Consider the following 16,441-nt stretch of genomic DNA (forward strand, 5'->3'; position numbering starts at 1 on the left):
AGATTCAAGCTAATCAGGTTGGACATAGTCCATGTCCCACGTGGAGGTCACAATGTTAACTCCCATTAATCTGTAAAATGGGGATTATCACATGAGGAAAATGAGGCATAGAGAAGTGAACTGACTTGCCCAAGCTCACACAGCAGACATTAGAATCCAGGCCCTTCTGACTCTTACACCTGTGCTCTATCCACTAGGCCACGCTGCTTCTGAGGTGGGGACCCTGCCCAGCCTTTCCAAATCCTGACCACCAGTCAAACGGCTTTGGGGGCCGTTTCATCGTCATTTGGTTGCTTCAAGGAGCTGAAGGATTCTGAGCAACCCTGACCCACGTCGGCTATGCAGAAATGCCTCCTGTCTATGGGGGAGGGGAGGTTGTGTGCTTGCAACAGCATTTCTAGACCCTTGAGAGAACCCCTCCTTCCCCCCACCCCCACCCCCTGCCTTTCTCCCATGCCAGTTCCCTTCTACCAGCTTGGTTCCCCAGCCTCAAAACCCAGTTGCTGGAGCCAAAACTTCATTTAACCATTTCAGGGTCCCCGGGGCCCTCACAGAGAGGGAAGTGACTGGATCAAGTGCCCGATCTTTGCCAGCGTCATGTCCTGAGGGGGTTAAAACCTGCCCCCCTGCCTTCAAACCTTTGCCCTTTAAGGAACTGCCCAGTGAGTCTGCCCCCTCAGCAGGCCTCCAATCTGGGCTGCATCAGCAAGAAGACGGGGTCAGGCAACTGGAGCCCTGGGGCTTTCACAGGAGGTTATGTTTGTTTAACTGGGAAAGATTAGCCAGGCAAGCTGACAACTTCTCCCCACTGCCCTTCCACAGGGAAAAGAACCAACTGTCCCTTCTGTGACGTCAATTGAGAAGTCTCCGCGTAGGAAGGCCGTTGCCTCTTTGGTCCCCCCCCTCCCCCCCCCGTACGTAGGCCCGGCCCTGATCCTCTGCGGCCACTTATTCCCCTATCCTGAGTAGCTTCACTGTAAGGGCAAGCCCCAACCCAGTGCCCGAGGTCTCGGGGAAGGAGCTCAGGGCAGGGAGGGAGTTGACTTGGGCTCGTGGGTAGGGTGGGTGAGCTAACACCCTAGCAACGATGTTGGGAGGGGAGGGGAAGGAAGCAGGGATTCAGCTTGTTCCCCAGAAGGGTAGCACATTCCCTAGATAAGCAGCACTGGAATGAGAGGCAGCTCATTTGGCATTCAGGTATTCAGTATGGTCTAATGGAAAGAGGATGGGCCTGGGAGTCAGAGGACCTGGGTTCTAACCCTGGCTCTGTTGCTTTTGTTTTTTTCTCATGATATTTGTTAAGAGCTTGCTATGTGTCGAGCCCTGTTCTAAGTGCTGGGTAGGTACAAGTTAATCAGGCCAGATACAGTCCCTGTCCCACATGGGGCTCACAGTCCAAGTCGGAGAGAGACCGGGTATTGAATCTCCATTTTGCAGTTGAGGAAACTGAAGTACAGAGAAATGAGGTGACTTGTCCGAGGTCATACAACGGGCAAGTCGTGGAGCCAGTATTAGAACCCCATGTCCTCTGGCTCCCAGGCCTGTTCTTTTTCTACTAGGCCGTGCTGCTTCACTTAAGCCACACTGTTCCCTTGCCTGCTGTGTGACCTTGGGCATTCACTTCACTTCTCTGGGCCCCAGTTTCTTCATCTGTAAAATGGAGATCCAACGCCTGTTCTCCTTCCTTCTTAGACTGTGAGCTCCACATGAGTTATGTCTGAACTGATTAATTCATATCTACCCAAACACTTAGAATGATGCTTGACACATAGTAAGCACTTAAAAAATACCATCTTCATCATCACGACCATCAGGTACAGCATCCTCCAAAACTGCCATTTCTACCAAGGCCTGATCTGTGGTAAAACCCAGAATATATTGTTCAGTTTGGAATTTGGACATTTTTCTCCCTCAACCACCACCACAAACCAACCTGACTTTATCTCATCCAGAGGTTTTGGCTTCAGTGGCAGATCTGGTTTGGACCCTCATCCCGATTCCTGTTCCTTGGACCATGAAGCCCCTGGTCTAAATCCACTGTTCTTCAGCTGACAGGCTTCTTTGACAATGTTTATTATTCTTATTTTTATTATTATTATTATTACTACTACTAAAAATACTTACAATGGAAAGGGTAATTAGAGGTGAAGTGCTAATAGGCTGATATGACTGTCAACCTACCGACTGTGCCTCTATCTCTTCTTTCTAACCTCCACCTCTTGCTCATGTCCTCCCTGCTGCCTGGAACTCTCCCTCCTACTTCACCTCCGCCCCTCAAGAAGCAGCCCAGCATAGGCCTGGGAGTTAGAAGGTCATGGGTTCTAATCTGGATCTGCCACTTGTCTGCTGTGTGACCTTGGGCAAGTCACTTCACTTCTCTGGGCCTCAGTTACCCCATCTGGAAAATGGGAATTGAGACCTTGAGCCCCATGTGGGACAGGGACCTTGTCCAACCTGATTACCTTGTAACCACCCCAGCGCTTAGTACAGTGGCTAGCTCATAGTCAGTGCTTAATAAATATCATATTTATTATTGTCCACCAGACCGCTAATCTCCCCATCTTTAAGACCCTATTAAAGTAACACCTCCCCAGGAAGCCTTCCCTGAGTAATCTCTCATCTCCCTTTTTTCCCTGACACTTCTTGAGGGCAGGGAATATGCCTACCAACTCTGTTATATTGTATTATCCCAAGCACTTAGTGCAGTGCTCTGCACACAAGTGCTCAGTAAATACGAATGATTGATTATTGTGTCATTAATGCACTGGAGTCCTAACCCCCAAACACTTGGCCACTCCCCCCTACAGCACTTAGGAACATACATATCTTTGTACTCAGTTTCTTCCCCTATCTGTAATTTATAGTAGTTTCCTGTCTCCTTTGCTAGGTAATGAACTCCTTGATTGGAGAGATCATGTCTACTAACTCTATTGTACTTTCCCAAGTGCTCAGTACAGTGCTCAGCACATTAAGTGATCAATAACTATTGACTGATTAATTGATTGATTGTACCAGTGGTCTTTAGCACCCGCGGCTTGGGAATGTTCTGAACAATGGAAGAGCAGGTCAGCAGAGGCAACAATGGAAGGGGACAGGAGTTAAGACTGAGAGTACAAGATGACCAAACACTCCTCACATGTGATAGTTCAATCAGTGGTATTTATTGAGCTCTTACTGTGTGCAGAGCACTGTACTAAGGGCTCAGAGGAGTAAATACAATAGACACATACCCTGCCCATGAAGAGCTTACAACCTAGATGAAGAGACCCTGGTGATACTGAGTAAGAAGATGGAGATCGACTCCGAGGGGATGAAGAAAGTGAAGGAAGAGCGAACAATAACTGGGAAACATGGCAAAGTCAAGGATCCCCTCAGGACTGGGGTGGTTTCACCTATACACCAGCCTCATCTCACAAAAGTGCTGCTTCTGGCTGCCATTTCTCTAATGAGGAGATTTTAAACTGGAAAGAGATTCTAGTTAGGTGACAAATATCTTTATTGTTATAATGTGTAAAGGTCAAATTTGTTTGAGACATTAAAATGAGCAATCATACCCAGGCACTTCCAGATCAATCACTCCATTGATTTTGAAGAGCACTCTGAGAGGTAGGATAAAGAGAGAACCAGTACCTCTCTAGACTGTAAGCTCTTAGGCAGCAATCATGTTTACCAACTTGGAGTGTACTCTCCTAAGTGCTTAGTACAGTGTTCTGTCTGCAGCAAGTTCTCAAGTAATGTCATTGCTTGATTTTAGGCAAAGCCCTGAGACAGAAAAGAGACTTGCAAGCACTTTGTGGGCAGAAAATGTGTCTCCCAGCTTTGTTGCATTATACTCTCCCAAGCTGTTAGTACTGTGTTCTGCACACAGTGAATGCTCAATCAATGCCATTGATCGATGATTGATCAGTGTAATCTCAATTTAACAGAGCAGTAGCAGAGGCCCAACCCAGTGCTCTTTCAATCAGTAGAGAAGGAGCATGGTCTAGCGGCAAGAGTATGGACTTGGGAGTCAGAAGGTACTGGTCCCACCTTCACCACTTGTCTGCTGTGTGACCTTGGGCAAGTCACTTTACTTCTCTGTGCCTCAGTTACCTCATCTGTACAATGGGCATTAAGAGTATGAGCCCCATGTGGGACAGAGACTCTGTCTAACCTGATTACCTGGTCTATCCCAGTGCTTAGAACGGTGCTTGGCACATAATAAGTGCTTAACAAATACCATAATTACTTCTTAAGCGAGTACTCTGTGCAGAGCACTGTACTAAGTGCTTGGGAGCTTACAGTCTAGAGTGGGAGATAGACATTTAAATAAATAAATAATTTCCACATATATATATATATATATATATATGAGTGCTGTAGGGCTGAGGGTGGAATGAATACCAAATGCTCACAGGGTAGAGATCCAAGTTCATAGACGACAAAAAAGGGATAGATAGGGAGTCAAGGGAAAAGCCTAATCAGGAAAGGCCTTTTAAAGGAGATGTGACTTTAAAGAGGGTTTGAAAGTGTTCTGGCATTTGTGGAGAGGGAGGGCATTCCAAGCCAGAGGGAGGACATGGGAAAGGGGTTTACAGTGACATAGACGAATTTGGGGAACACTGAGCAAGTTGTCTCCAGAGGAGCATAGCGGGTGAACTAGGCTGTACTAGGAGAGCAGTGAGGTAAGGCAGGAGAGAGTAAGCTGATTAACTGTTATAAAGTCCAAGGTTAGGAGTTTCTGTTTTACGCAGCGGTGGATGGGCAACCACTGGCAGTTCTCGAGGACGGGGGAGATGTGGACTGGACAGTATTTTATAGATGCGGATCATGCAGCACAGTGAAATATGGATTGGAGTAGGGAGAGACAGGAGGTAGATGCAGTAGTCAAGGCAGGGTAGGCTAAGTGCTTGGATCAGTGTGGTAGCAGTCTGAGTGGAGGAAAGGGAGAATTTTAGCAGTGTTGTGAAAGTAGAACAGACAGGATTTGATGACAAAGAATTTGTGGGTTGTATGAGAAAGATGAGTTGAGGACAATGTTGATGTAATGGGTTTGTAAGATAGGGAGGATAGTGGCATTATCTACTGTGATGAGAAAGACAGGGGGAGTTCAGGACATAGGCGGGAAGATAAGGAGTTCTGTTTTGGGCCTGTTATTGTTTTCTTTAGACGTCACACCCATGGTCTACAGATCCCTCTTTTTTTCGAAACCTTCCTTTACACTTTCAAACCTGTTCTAGGAATTTTGGAAAGGGATTGTGTATTGGTTTTAGTCATGTGACTGTTTCACATATTTGATTCAAAGCTCCAGACACTCCTCACCCGAAGCACCATCTCCTGGCTCCTCCTTCCTGCCCACTTAGTGGAGCGATGACACATGGTGACCCAAGAACTAGACTATAATCTAATAATGGCTGGACCCTGAATACCCTTCTCCAACTGAAGTTCTAACCCTAAACACCCCCAAAATGCAGCCACAACCGCCCCCCACCCCACCCCCACCCCATCCTCGCTAACCCAGCTCTGAACCAGGATGGAAAGTCCTGACTGTCTAACACCCACCCAGCACTGTTGCACAATTGCTTTCTTAAGAAAGGGAAGTGAGTAATAATTTGACCCTGTGAAGGCACAGGGGATATTTGGAGTAGGAAGGGCGTGCTTTCCAGCCCCACGGCCGATGCAGACCATGCCCGATTGCAAATGGCGGATTACGATAGCTCATGGACCAAGAGGACTCATTCATTCCAGATAGCAGACCCTCAATTCAACCAGGTGGCAATGGAATCAGGGTGGAAGTCTTCAGTATGGCTCTAGATTAGTTCGGAACTCGCTCTAACCGCAAGGCATCAACAAGAAGGAAAGCCAAAGGCTTTGCTTGGGCTTTGCGGAGGAATAGAGATTTGCTTTGGCTGGTGGGAGGGCTTACAGACCGGGTTTCGGTTTTAAGTTTTTCCTGAAGATAAGACACAAGGAAAACGTTTGTTTTGGAGAAGAGGAAAGCATCTGGTTTAGTGGATAAAGCCCGGGCCTGGGAGCCAGAGGATCTGAGTTCTAATCCCGGTTCCACCACTTGCCCGGTATGTGATCTCAGGCAAATCACTTAACTTCTCTGTGCCTCAGTTTCCTCAACTGTAAAATGGGGATTCAATACCTGTTCTTCCTCCTTTTTAGGCTGAAAGCCCCATGTGGGACAGGGATTGTATCCGATCTGATTAACTTGGATCTAACCCAGGACTTAGCATTTAGAATAGTCCTTCACACATAGTAAGTGCTTAACAAACACCATTAAAAAAAAAAGGGAAGGCTGAGAGGCTAAGGGAAGAAGGGATTCAGTGTGGCCTAGTGGCTAGAGCTCGGGCCTGGGAGCCAGAAGGACCTGGGTTCTAATCTCAGCTCCACCACTTGTCTACTGTGTGACCTTGGGCAAGTCACTTAACTTTTCTGGGCCTCAGTTCCCTCATCTGTAAAATGGGGAATAAGACTGTGAGCCCCATGTGGAGTCTCATTTGCATAAAACAAGACAAGCAACAGCTAATGGACCAAAGTGAGTAGGGTCTGAGGGTGTCTGGAGCAATAATAACGATAATGAATAATTGTGATTTTTTTCAAGTGCTGATTCTGTGACTAGATCTATACTAAGCGCTAAGGTAGATGCAAGAAAATCAGGTCAGACACAGTCCCTGAATCACATGGGGCTCACGGTCCAAGTAGGAGGGAGAACAGGTATGGAATCCCCATTTTGTAGATGAGAAACTTGGATCTGTACACTCTGGGCATTAGATATTCACCCCACCCCTCTGCACTTGCACATGTAACCAAAACTTATTTATTTATATTGTCTATCTCCCCCTCTAGACTGTAAGCTCACTGTAGGCAGGGAACACATCAACCAGTTCTGTTGTATTGTATTTTCCCAAAGGTTTAGTACAATGCTCTTGCGCACAGTAAGTACGCAATAATTACCAATGATTTATTGATGAGGTAACTGAGCCGCACCTTTTCCCAAAGGTTTAGTACTGTGCTCTTGCGCACAGTTAGTAATCAATAATTACCAATGATTCATTGATGAGGTAACTGAGGCACAGAGAAATTAAATGACTTGCCCAAGGTCACATAGAGGGCAAGTGACTGAGCTGGGTTTAAAATCGAGGTCCTCGTATTTCCTGCCTGTGCTCTTTTGACTAGGCCACACTACTTCTCAGTGCCTGGTTGGATGGATAAATGTCCCTATCACTGAGACTATACACCTTTGATCTTCTGTCTAGCCTCCTGGTCTCTCCCTTCTCTGCAAGAAAACTAAGAGCAGATGTTACCCAAAAGCTGAAGTTGAGGTGAGATTGGACACTAGGTTTACATTGTACTAAACGCTGGGGTAGATACAAAGTTAGACACATGGGGATCATGTTCTTAATAACCATTTTACAGATGAGGTAACTAGTAACTAAGCACAGATAAGTGAAGTGACTTGCCCGAGGTCATTTACCAGACAAGTGGTGGAGCCAGGATTAGAACCCAAGACCTTCTGACTCCCAGGCCTGTGCTCTATCCACTAGGCCAACTGAGTTGTACCTCAATTACCTCATCTGTAAAATGGGAATTAAGACTGTGAGCCCCATGTGGGACATGGATTTTGTCCAACATGCTGAGTTTGTATCTACCTCAGCGTTTAGAACACTGCCTGGCACATAGCGCTTAACAAATTATTGTAAACAAAAAAAAAAAAAGAAAAGAAGAGCCAGTTAAGATGAAATGCCTGCCTTCCTACTAGAATCATCACTGATTGCTGCTTTGACTAAGTGGGATAGAACTGGAATCTCAGACTTTCTGCCTCTTATAAACTATGTTGCAGGGCTCATATTTACATACCAAATAGACTCCCTTTAGTATGCCAAACCATTGGCTAGCTACCAGAAGTGGACAATTACTTGGCTTGGATGGCTATTTCTTGAATTTAATAGGCTGCTGAAGACCGCCCTCATAAATTACTTTGTGCTCAGTTTGTAAACAGGGAGATGCTGAGGGGCTGAAAGTCAGGCCCCTTTTCCATTGCTGCCCGTCACTCAAGAATGAGGAGGGAAGAGGAGGTGAGTTTTAGAGGTGGAAACAGCTGAACTTCCATTTGCTACAGTTTCTAACGCCTCTGAGCCCACTTCATCGCCCAACAAGTGTCAGAGCGAGTCAACCAGCAGGTCAAATCCAACCCCCTAAAATACAGGTCCTGGTTCCCAAGGGGTTCACAATCTAAGAATAAGGGGGACATGGGGGGCCTGCACTCAGTTTTCCTTGGAAGGATTCAAATGGGAGGTGATGAGGTGGGGAGGGTTTTTTTGGGGAGGAAAGGGTGAGGAAATTATGGCTTTCTGCCAGATGTTCCTAAATTTAAAGTTTTCTCTTGAAACATTTTCTGGAAAAGAGGTGGTTTCATGAGGAAAATCCCCAAAAGAAAATTCATATTTACCAAAGAAACTTGGAAAGTCTCAATGTCCCTCCCCATCAAAAATGACCCTAGGTGACTATTTGTTATGACTCCCAGCTAAAATCATAATGGTAATAATAATGATAATAATAACAACAAAATGCATGATAAACTGAATAAAATTGAGACATGCCTATCCGATATTGCCAAACCCCATTTTGTCTGAGTATCCAAACTTTCAATTACTTGAATTAGTTTCAGCTCCAAATGATTTCGTTTTCTACTCCATTTTATTACATATATATAAAAACTCCTCACTCTTGGTTTCAGAGCTCTTCATCACCTTGCCCCCTCCTACCTCACCTCTCTTCTCTCTTTCTACTGCCCATCCCATACACTCCGCTCCTCTGCCACTCACCTCCTCACAAAGATTCAGTACATATTTCCCCACTCCTCCAAAACCTCCAGTGTTTACCCATCCACCTCTGCATGAGACAGAAATTCCTTACCATCAGCTTTAAAGCAGTCAGCCTGCTCTCCCCCTCCTACTTTACCATGCTGATCTCCAGACTGTAAGCCCGTCGATTAGACTGTAAGCCCGTCAAACGGCAGGGACTGTCTCTATCTGTTGCCGACTTGTTCATTCCAAGCGCTTAGTACAGTGCTCTGCACATAGTAAGCGCTAAATAAATACTATTGAATGAATTGAATGAATAAACACTACAACCCATCCTGCACACTTCACTCCTCTAACACCAACCTACTTACCATGCCTCAATCTCATCTCTCTTGCTTTGGATCCTTGCTTATGTCCTCCTGTCTGTCGCTCTCTCCTAGTACAGTCTCAATAGATCACCATTCTCCCCATTCCCAAAACCCTATTAAAATCCCATCTCCTCCAGGAAGGCTTCCCTGACTAACCTCCCATCTTCCCATCCTATTCTTCTTCCCTACTGTGCCGCTTTGCACTTGGGCCCTTGCTCCCTAAGCACTTTGAAACACAGTGCTTCAACCCTTATATACGCATCTTTATAATCTGCTGCTTCCTCTATCTGTAACTTCTTTTAATGTCTGACTCCCCAGCTAACGTGTGAGCTCCTACAAGACAGGGATTGAATCTACAAATGCTATTGTTTTGTACCGTCTCAAGCGCTTAGAACAGTGCATTGCGTAGAGTTAAGTGTTCAGTGCTGTTGATTGACTGACTGATGGCTCTGAACACAGTAAGCCCTCAAAAAATACCATTGACTGAGTGCTTAATTGATTGAACAAATTCAAAGAGGATGATTCTGATGATGAGGACTCAATGGTTAGTACAGTGAGTGGCACATTGTAAGCACTTAGGAAATACCATTTAAAAAAAAGGACCACAATTATTATTGATGCACGGGAGTGTGGCTAAGATCAAAAGTAGCTGCAGTCTCTTCCACATCCTCCACATGTAAAGATGGTCATTGCTGTGCTGTTGCAGTTGTGACCCACAGTGCCTTCAGCTGTTTTCATTTCTTTCTGCCAAAGCCTCCCATGGAGAAGGGATGCCCCATTTCTGATTGCTGCACCCCCAGCTAATCTGCCTTCGACAGATGTCTTTCAGCTGTCCACTTCCCCGCTACATCATGTTATGGTGTTGCTTCACTGTTTCTTTAAAGTGTTTCTTCTCAACGCTTTCCACTATTACTCCATTTCAGCTCACCAGAGAGCAGCTATTTGATCCTGTCCTTTCTCCCAACCTGTCCTACCTAGCCAAAGTGTGAAGGGGCAAGCCCTGCTTTGATTGTGTCCCAGGACCTCAGGCTAGGTCATCTAAACACAGAAGTGGTTTGGGAGGTGCACTGGGACTAATGGCTGCCCTAAACCACAGGCTATTTTTTTCTAATGGTACTGTTCAGCATTTACTATGTCCTAAGCACTGTACTAAACCCTGAGGTTGATAAAAAGATAATCAGGTCAGATTCAGTCCCTGTACCGCATGGGATTCACATTCTTAGAATGTAGGAGAGAGTAGGATTTAATTGCCACTTTACAGATGTGGGAACAGAGGCCCAGAGAAGTAAAGCGACTTGCCCAAGGTCAAACAGGGCAGAGCTGGGATTAGAACCCAGGTCCTCTGACTTCTGGGCCTGTGCTCTCTCCAGTAGACCATGCTGCTTCCAATCTACAGATTTCTTTTAGAATGTATCCATATTTTTAAACTAGCATAGGAAAAAGATACCAGCTTGAAGACATGTAATTAAAATTCCCATCAAAGGCAACACATAGTTCGATCTTGAGAAGCAGCGGTACATTTCGCATGGTAACTGGCAGGAAAACGAGTTTCCTCTGGAAGGCCGATTTGGTTTGCTATGGTTTCCTCAGCCCCCTCTCTGACTCTTCTATTGGTCAGTGGGAAGATACCACCCCCTGTCCCACTCCCCTCTGCCTTCCATTCCGGCCCCTGCCTACAGTTCTGGGCTGACTCACCCTCCAGAGGTGAGCCACCCGGTGCCTTTCTGAAATGCATTCAGACCTAGGAAGAGAAAAGGCGCCAAAGCAGAAAAGAGGCCATCCATCCGTCTGGCCCGACATCCTGTCTCCAACGGGCTGGGCCCTGCTGAGCAAGGTGGGCCATGAGGGCAGCTAATTAGACACTACAGAACCCCAGGGAGAATTTCCATCCTGACCCTTGGCTAGTGAGTTCTCTCAAGTTGGAAAGTCGAGAGGGCCTCTGCTCTCTTCCAGGAAAATGACATCCAAAATCCACCCCGTGCCTTTAAAGAGACAGCCGGGGCTCCGGGATACCGACTTCCATTTCCTAACCGGGAGAAGGAGAGGGAGTCTGTCACTTTTTCCACTTTGATCACCTCATTTCCAGGAGCCAGCTTTTAAAGGATATCCTGGCAGGGACGTTCTGCTCCAGAGCACAGGCCGGGAGTCAGAGTACCTAGGTTTTAATCCTGAACTGCTGTGTCACCTTAGGCAAGTCGCCTCAATTCTCTGGGTCTCCGTTTCCTTAACTTTAAACTTTAAAAGGGGAATTCAATACCTGTTCTCCTCCTTAGACCATGAGACCCATGTGGGACAGAGACTGTGTCCAGTTTGGTTATCTTGTATTTAACTACCCCAGTGCTGAGTACATAGGAAGCACTTAACAAACACCACAATTATTAACTCTCTGTTTTTGTGGTATGCAGGGCTTTGTATCACTCTGCATTACCCCTTCCTCTGTGCTCCCCACTAGGCATTGCCTCTATCTCCCTTTCTGGGTCTGTTTTCTCCCCCACAGGAAGCCACCAGCCTACTCCTTGTGTTTCTCAGGATGACAGTGAAGAATGGAAAATATTTGTGTTGGACCTTCACCCTGGTAAGGACAATATTTGTCCTTTATTATACATTCACAAAGCTGAACGCCCTGATAAGTGCATGTCACTGCCAATCTGAGCATCAGAGACAAATGCTTGAGCAGCGTGGCTCAGTGGAAAGAGCACGGGCTTTGGCGTCAGGGCTCATGAGTTCGAATCCCAGCTCTGCCACTCGTCGGCTGTGTGACTGTGGGCAAGTCACTTAACTTCTCTGTGCCTCAGTTCCCTCATCTGTAAAATGGGGATTAAGACTGTGAGCCCCACGTGGGACAACCTGATTCCCCTATGTCTACCCCAGCGCTTAGAACAGTGCTCGGCACATAGTAAGCGCTTAACAAATACCAACATTATTATTATTATTATTATTATTAATAATGCTTGGGGGTATGTGATCTGGGCAACCCAGGGTATGTTCTCTCTGAGCCTGGGCCAGATTGAGAAGGGAGAGTGATGATTCTGGCTTCCTGTTGATGCCCAGCTACATCCGGGACTCCAATCCTTCAGGCTCCAGGGTCAGAGCCCTGACAAAATATTCTCTTGGGTAAGTCATTTGCCCGCTCTGTGCCTCAGTTTCCTCATCTGTAAAGTGGGGATTAAATCTGAGTCCCACGTGGGACAGGGACTGTGTCTGATCTGATTATCTTGTATCTACCCCGGCACTTAGTACAATGTTTGCACATAGTAAGTGCTTAACAAAAGCCATAATTATTAATATTATTATCATCATCATTATTATGCTGATTCTTGCCCATCTTAATCTCTTTGGTCTTCTGCTTCCTTTTTGTATCTCTGACAAGGACAATCCTCCTGTTTCCCCCAGGGTCTCTGAGATAAGGAGGTTGAAGTGCTCTGAGCCCTTGGGAGAAGGATAAAATAAACTCAAAAGATTGTTGTAATAATTCTGGAATGCAGGTTTAACGATCAAGAGTGACCTAAACAGGCACTGGGTTCGTTCTCTAATACCACACCAACCAAACTGACCCTGCCAGCTTCAATGCAGATAGTGTTTGCTTCTTTCAGAAACACCCTCCCTTCTCCCCTCCATCTGCACAAGATGTGTACCAAAGAAGGATTTTTACCTAAGGGCTACAAAAATGCGTGAAGAGATGAAGGCTTTTGCTTTATCCGTTTTTTGCTTTATAGGGTTTTTTCCGTCAGAAATGCCTCCTGTTTTCTAAGCTAGTATGGTGTTTTTTTGAGCACTATAATAAAGTCATTCAGTGGTATTTGTCATATGCAGAGCATTGTATAAGCATTGGGAGAAGACAATGGAGTAAGTCAGCATGATCCCTACCCTCAAGGAGCTTCTGATCTAATAGAGGTACTAGGCACCAATCAATTAATAATGCTGAATGTTTACTCTGGGCAGACCAGTGTACTAAATGTTTGAGAAGGATAATAGAATAAGTACACACAATCCCTGTCTACAAGGAGCTTCAATCTAGTGGAAATTCTGGGCCCTGGTGGAAGTTCGGGGACCTTGATGACCTTGGAACCATACCCATCCTTGCAGGCGTAGTGGATAGAGCATGGCCTGGAAGTCAGAAGGTCGTAGGTTCTAATCCTGGCTCTGCCACCTGTCTGCTGTGTGGCCTTGGGCAAGTCATTTCACTTCTCTGGGTCTCAGTTACTTCATCTATAAAATGGGGATTGACACTGTGAGCCCCATGTGGGACAAAGACTGTGTCCAACCTGATTTGTTTGTATCCCACCCCAGCGCTTAATTCAGTGCCTGGCACATAATAAGCGCTTAACAAATACTACAGTTATTATCATTATTATTACTGGGAGACTCCATCCCTGTTTTCTCAGGGTGGGTATTTATAGAAGAAGGTATTTCTTTCACAAAACACATTCTTGACTTTACGGTGAATGAGACTCCCTCCCTTAGCCCAGAGGAGGTCCCAACTAAGAACTTAACACACTTCCCGCAAACTCTTGCCTACACAGATGGCTACCATCTTCTCTGTGTCCTGAGAGTCAGTAGGCTTCTCTTTTTAGCTCAAGATGCTAGTGGCCCCCAGAGTTTCACTTTGTTTCAGAAGTGAAAGAACCAGCAACTCCAACAGCCACCTGAAGCCTTCCGGGAATAGAAGAAAAACCATGTGATACTACCAAGTACATTCTTTATCAAGACTATTCCCCTCTGCTTACCCCTCACCCACTGCACTCAGGGGAAAAATTAAATGATATATAAAAAAAAGCAGCAAAAAGAAGGGTAAAAGTGTTTGGCTTTCATCTTTTCTGCTGGTTCTTATTCCTTCATTCATTCAATTGTATTTATTGAGCACTTACTATGTGAGAGCACTGTACTAAGCACTTGGGAAAGTACAATACAACAATGAACAGTGATATTCCGTACCTTACAGTCTAAGGGAGGGGAGACAGACATCAATACAAATAAATAAAATGACAAGTATGTACTTAAGGGCTGTGGGACTGGGAGGGGAAAGTGCAAATGGAACAAGTCAGGGTGACAGAGAAGGGAGTGGAAGATGATAAAAAGTAGGGCTTAGTCTGGAAAGGCTTCTTGGAGGAGATGTGCCTTCAATAAGGCTTTGAAGGGGGGGAAAGTAATTGTTGGATTTGAGGAGGGAGGGTATCCCAGGCCAGAGGCAGGACATGGGCTAGGGGTCGACGGTGAGACAGATGAGATTGAAAAACAGCAAGAAGGTTAGCTTTAGAACAGAGAAGTGTGCAGGCTGGGTTGTAGAAGGAGACAAGTGAGGTGAGATGGAAGGGGACAAGATGATGGAGTGCTTTAAAGTCAATAGTGAGGAGTTTTTGTTTGATACAGAGGTGGATGGGCAACCACTGGAGTATTTTGAGAAGGGGTTGACATATCCTAAACATTTTTGTAGAAAAATTATCTGGGCAGCAGAGTGAAGTATGGACTGAAGTGGGGAGAGAAAGGAGGCTGGGAGGTCAGCAAGAAGGCTGTTGCAGTAATCCAGGCAGGATAGGATTGGTGATTATATTAACACGGTAGCAGTTTGGATGGGGAGGAAAGGGTGGATTTTAGCAATTTGATGAAGGTGGGACCGCTTCTCCTTTCAAGCTTGCCTATACCAGTACTATTTTCCCTCCTGGTTGTAAACTCTTTAATGGGCCAGGATTGTACCTCTTCTTGGATTAATTTCTGGTCTTTCTGCCCCTGGATCAGTAATAACTGTGGTATTTGTAAACCCCATTTTAAGTGCTGGGGTAGATACAAGATAATCAGGTCCCTGTCCCATGAGGTGCTCACACTAAGGAAAACAGGTATTGATTCTCTATTTTACAAATGAGGAAGCAGAGGCACAGAAAGGTTAAGTGACTTGCCCAAATTTACACCCCAGGTCCACTGACTCCCAGGCTGATGCTCTTTCTACTAGGCCTCATAGCATTTGTCTACATATCTGTAATTTTATTTATTTATATTGATGTCTGTCTCCCCGCCTCTAGACTGTAAGCTCGTTGTGGGCAGGGAATGTCACTGTTCATTGTTATATTGTACTTTCCCAAGTGCTTAGTACAGTGCTCTGCACATAGAAAGTGCTCATTAAATACGATTGAATGAATTAACAAATAGGCCACACTGCTTTTGCACGAGTCCTTCTTGGAGAACACATAATCATAGACAAGGAAGTCTCTTTCACCTTCCACATGCATGGCGGGGCAAGTTTTTAATTTGGGGCTGTATTAAGGAAGGGAAAATTTTGTCACCACCCTCCACCTACCGTTCCACATAATATCATTATGTTACGCTGAGTGAGCAGGCAGTGGAGCGTTATGATGTCACCTACAGCGTTTGGAACATTTGTCCCAGGGGGACCCCCCCCCCCGAATACTCCCAACTTGCTCCACATCTCTTAAATTCCCCGTCTAGGCCCTTGTTGACACAGGCCTCGTTTCCCAACTGGAGGCAAGTTTGGTGCTTTCACATTTTTAACTGTCACCACACCTGAAGTCATCCTGCCATGACCTGAGCTGCCACGACCACCAACTCTCAGCCCTCCCATGGCTCTGAGTTGGCCTTGGGTGAGGTCAGCCACCTTACACAATTAGTGTGGACACCGTGCTGGACATTTATGGCTCAGAAATAATCACTTGGCAAGTTGGATACTACCTATGTACTAGACAGTGCTCAGGAAACTGAATTGAATTGTTGCGGGCCAGGAAGGTGTCTGTTATATTGTTATACTGTGCTCTCCCAAGTGCTTAATACAGTGCTCTCCACACAGTAAGTGCTCAGTAAATACAATTAACTGATTTGACTGCCTAAACTGGGAGTTTCCTGAACTCGGATCCACCTTTTAGGGTTTAAATAGGATGAGCAAGGCCATGGAGAGCCAGTAGCTTGTGGAATCACAGACTGCAGAAAGGACTTTGAGGGTCATTTAGTCTATCCTGCCTCTGAGCGGGACTTGGCCAAAACGTGTGGCAGTCTGCAAAGCTGGCTAAAAAAAATAAAAGTAAACTCCTTTCACATAATTATGCTTGGTGTCCATAATGAGGGGAAATTTTCAAGTGTTTTTTATATATATATATATACAAATAGATATTTGTGAAGTGTTTACTATGTGGCTAGGCATTGTTGGTGTTGGTGTAGATACAGGTTAATCAGGTTAGACCCAATCCGTGTCCCTCATGGGGCTCACAGCCTTAATCCCCATTTTACAGATGAGGTAGCTGAGGCACAGAGAAGTAAAGTGATTTGCCCAGCAGT

Source organism: Ornithorhynchus anatinus, chromosome 6 (genome assembly GCF_004115215.2).
Source record: "Ornithorhynchus anatinus isolate Pmale09 chromosome 6, mOrnAna1.pri.v4, whole genome shotgun sequence".
Classification (NCBI taxonomy): domain Eukaryota; kingdom Metazoa; phylum Chordata; class Mammalia; order Monotremata; family Ornithorhynchidae; genus Ornithorhynchus; species Ornithorhynchus anatinus.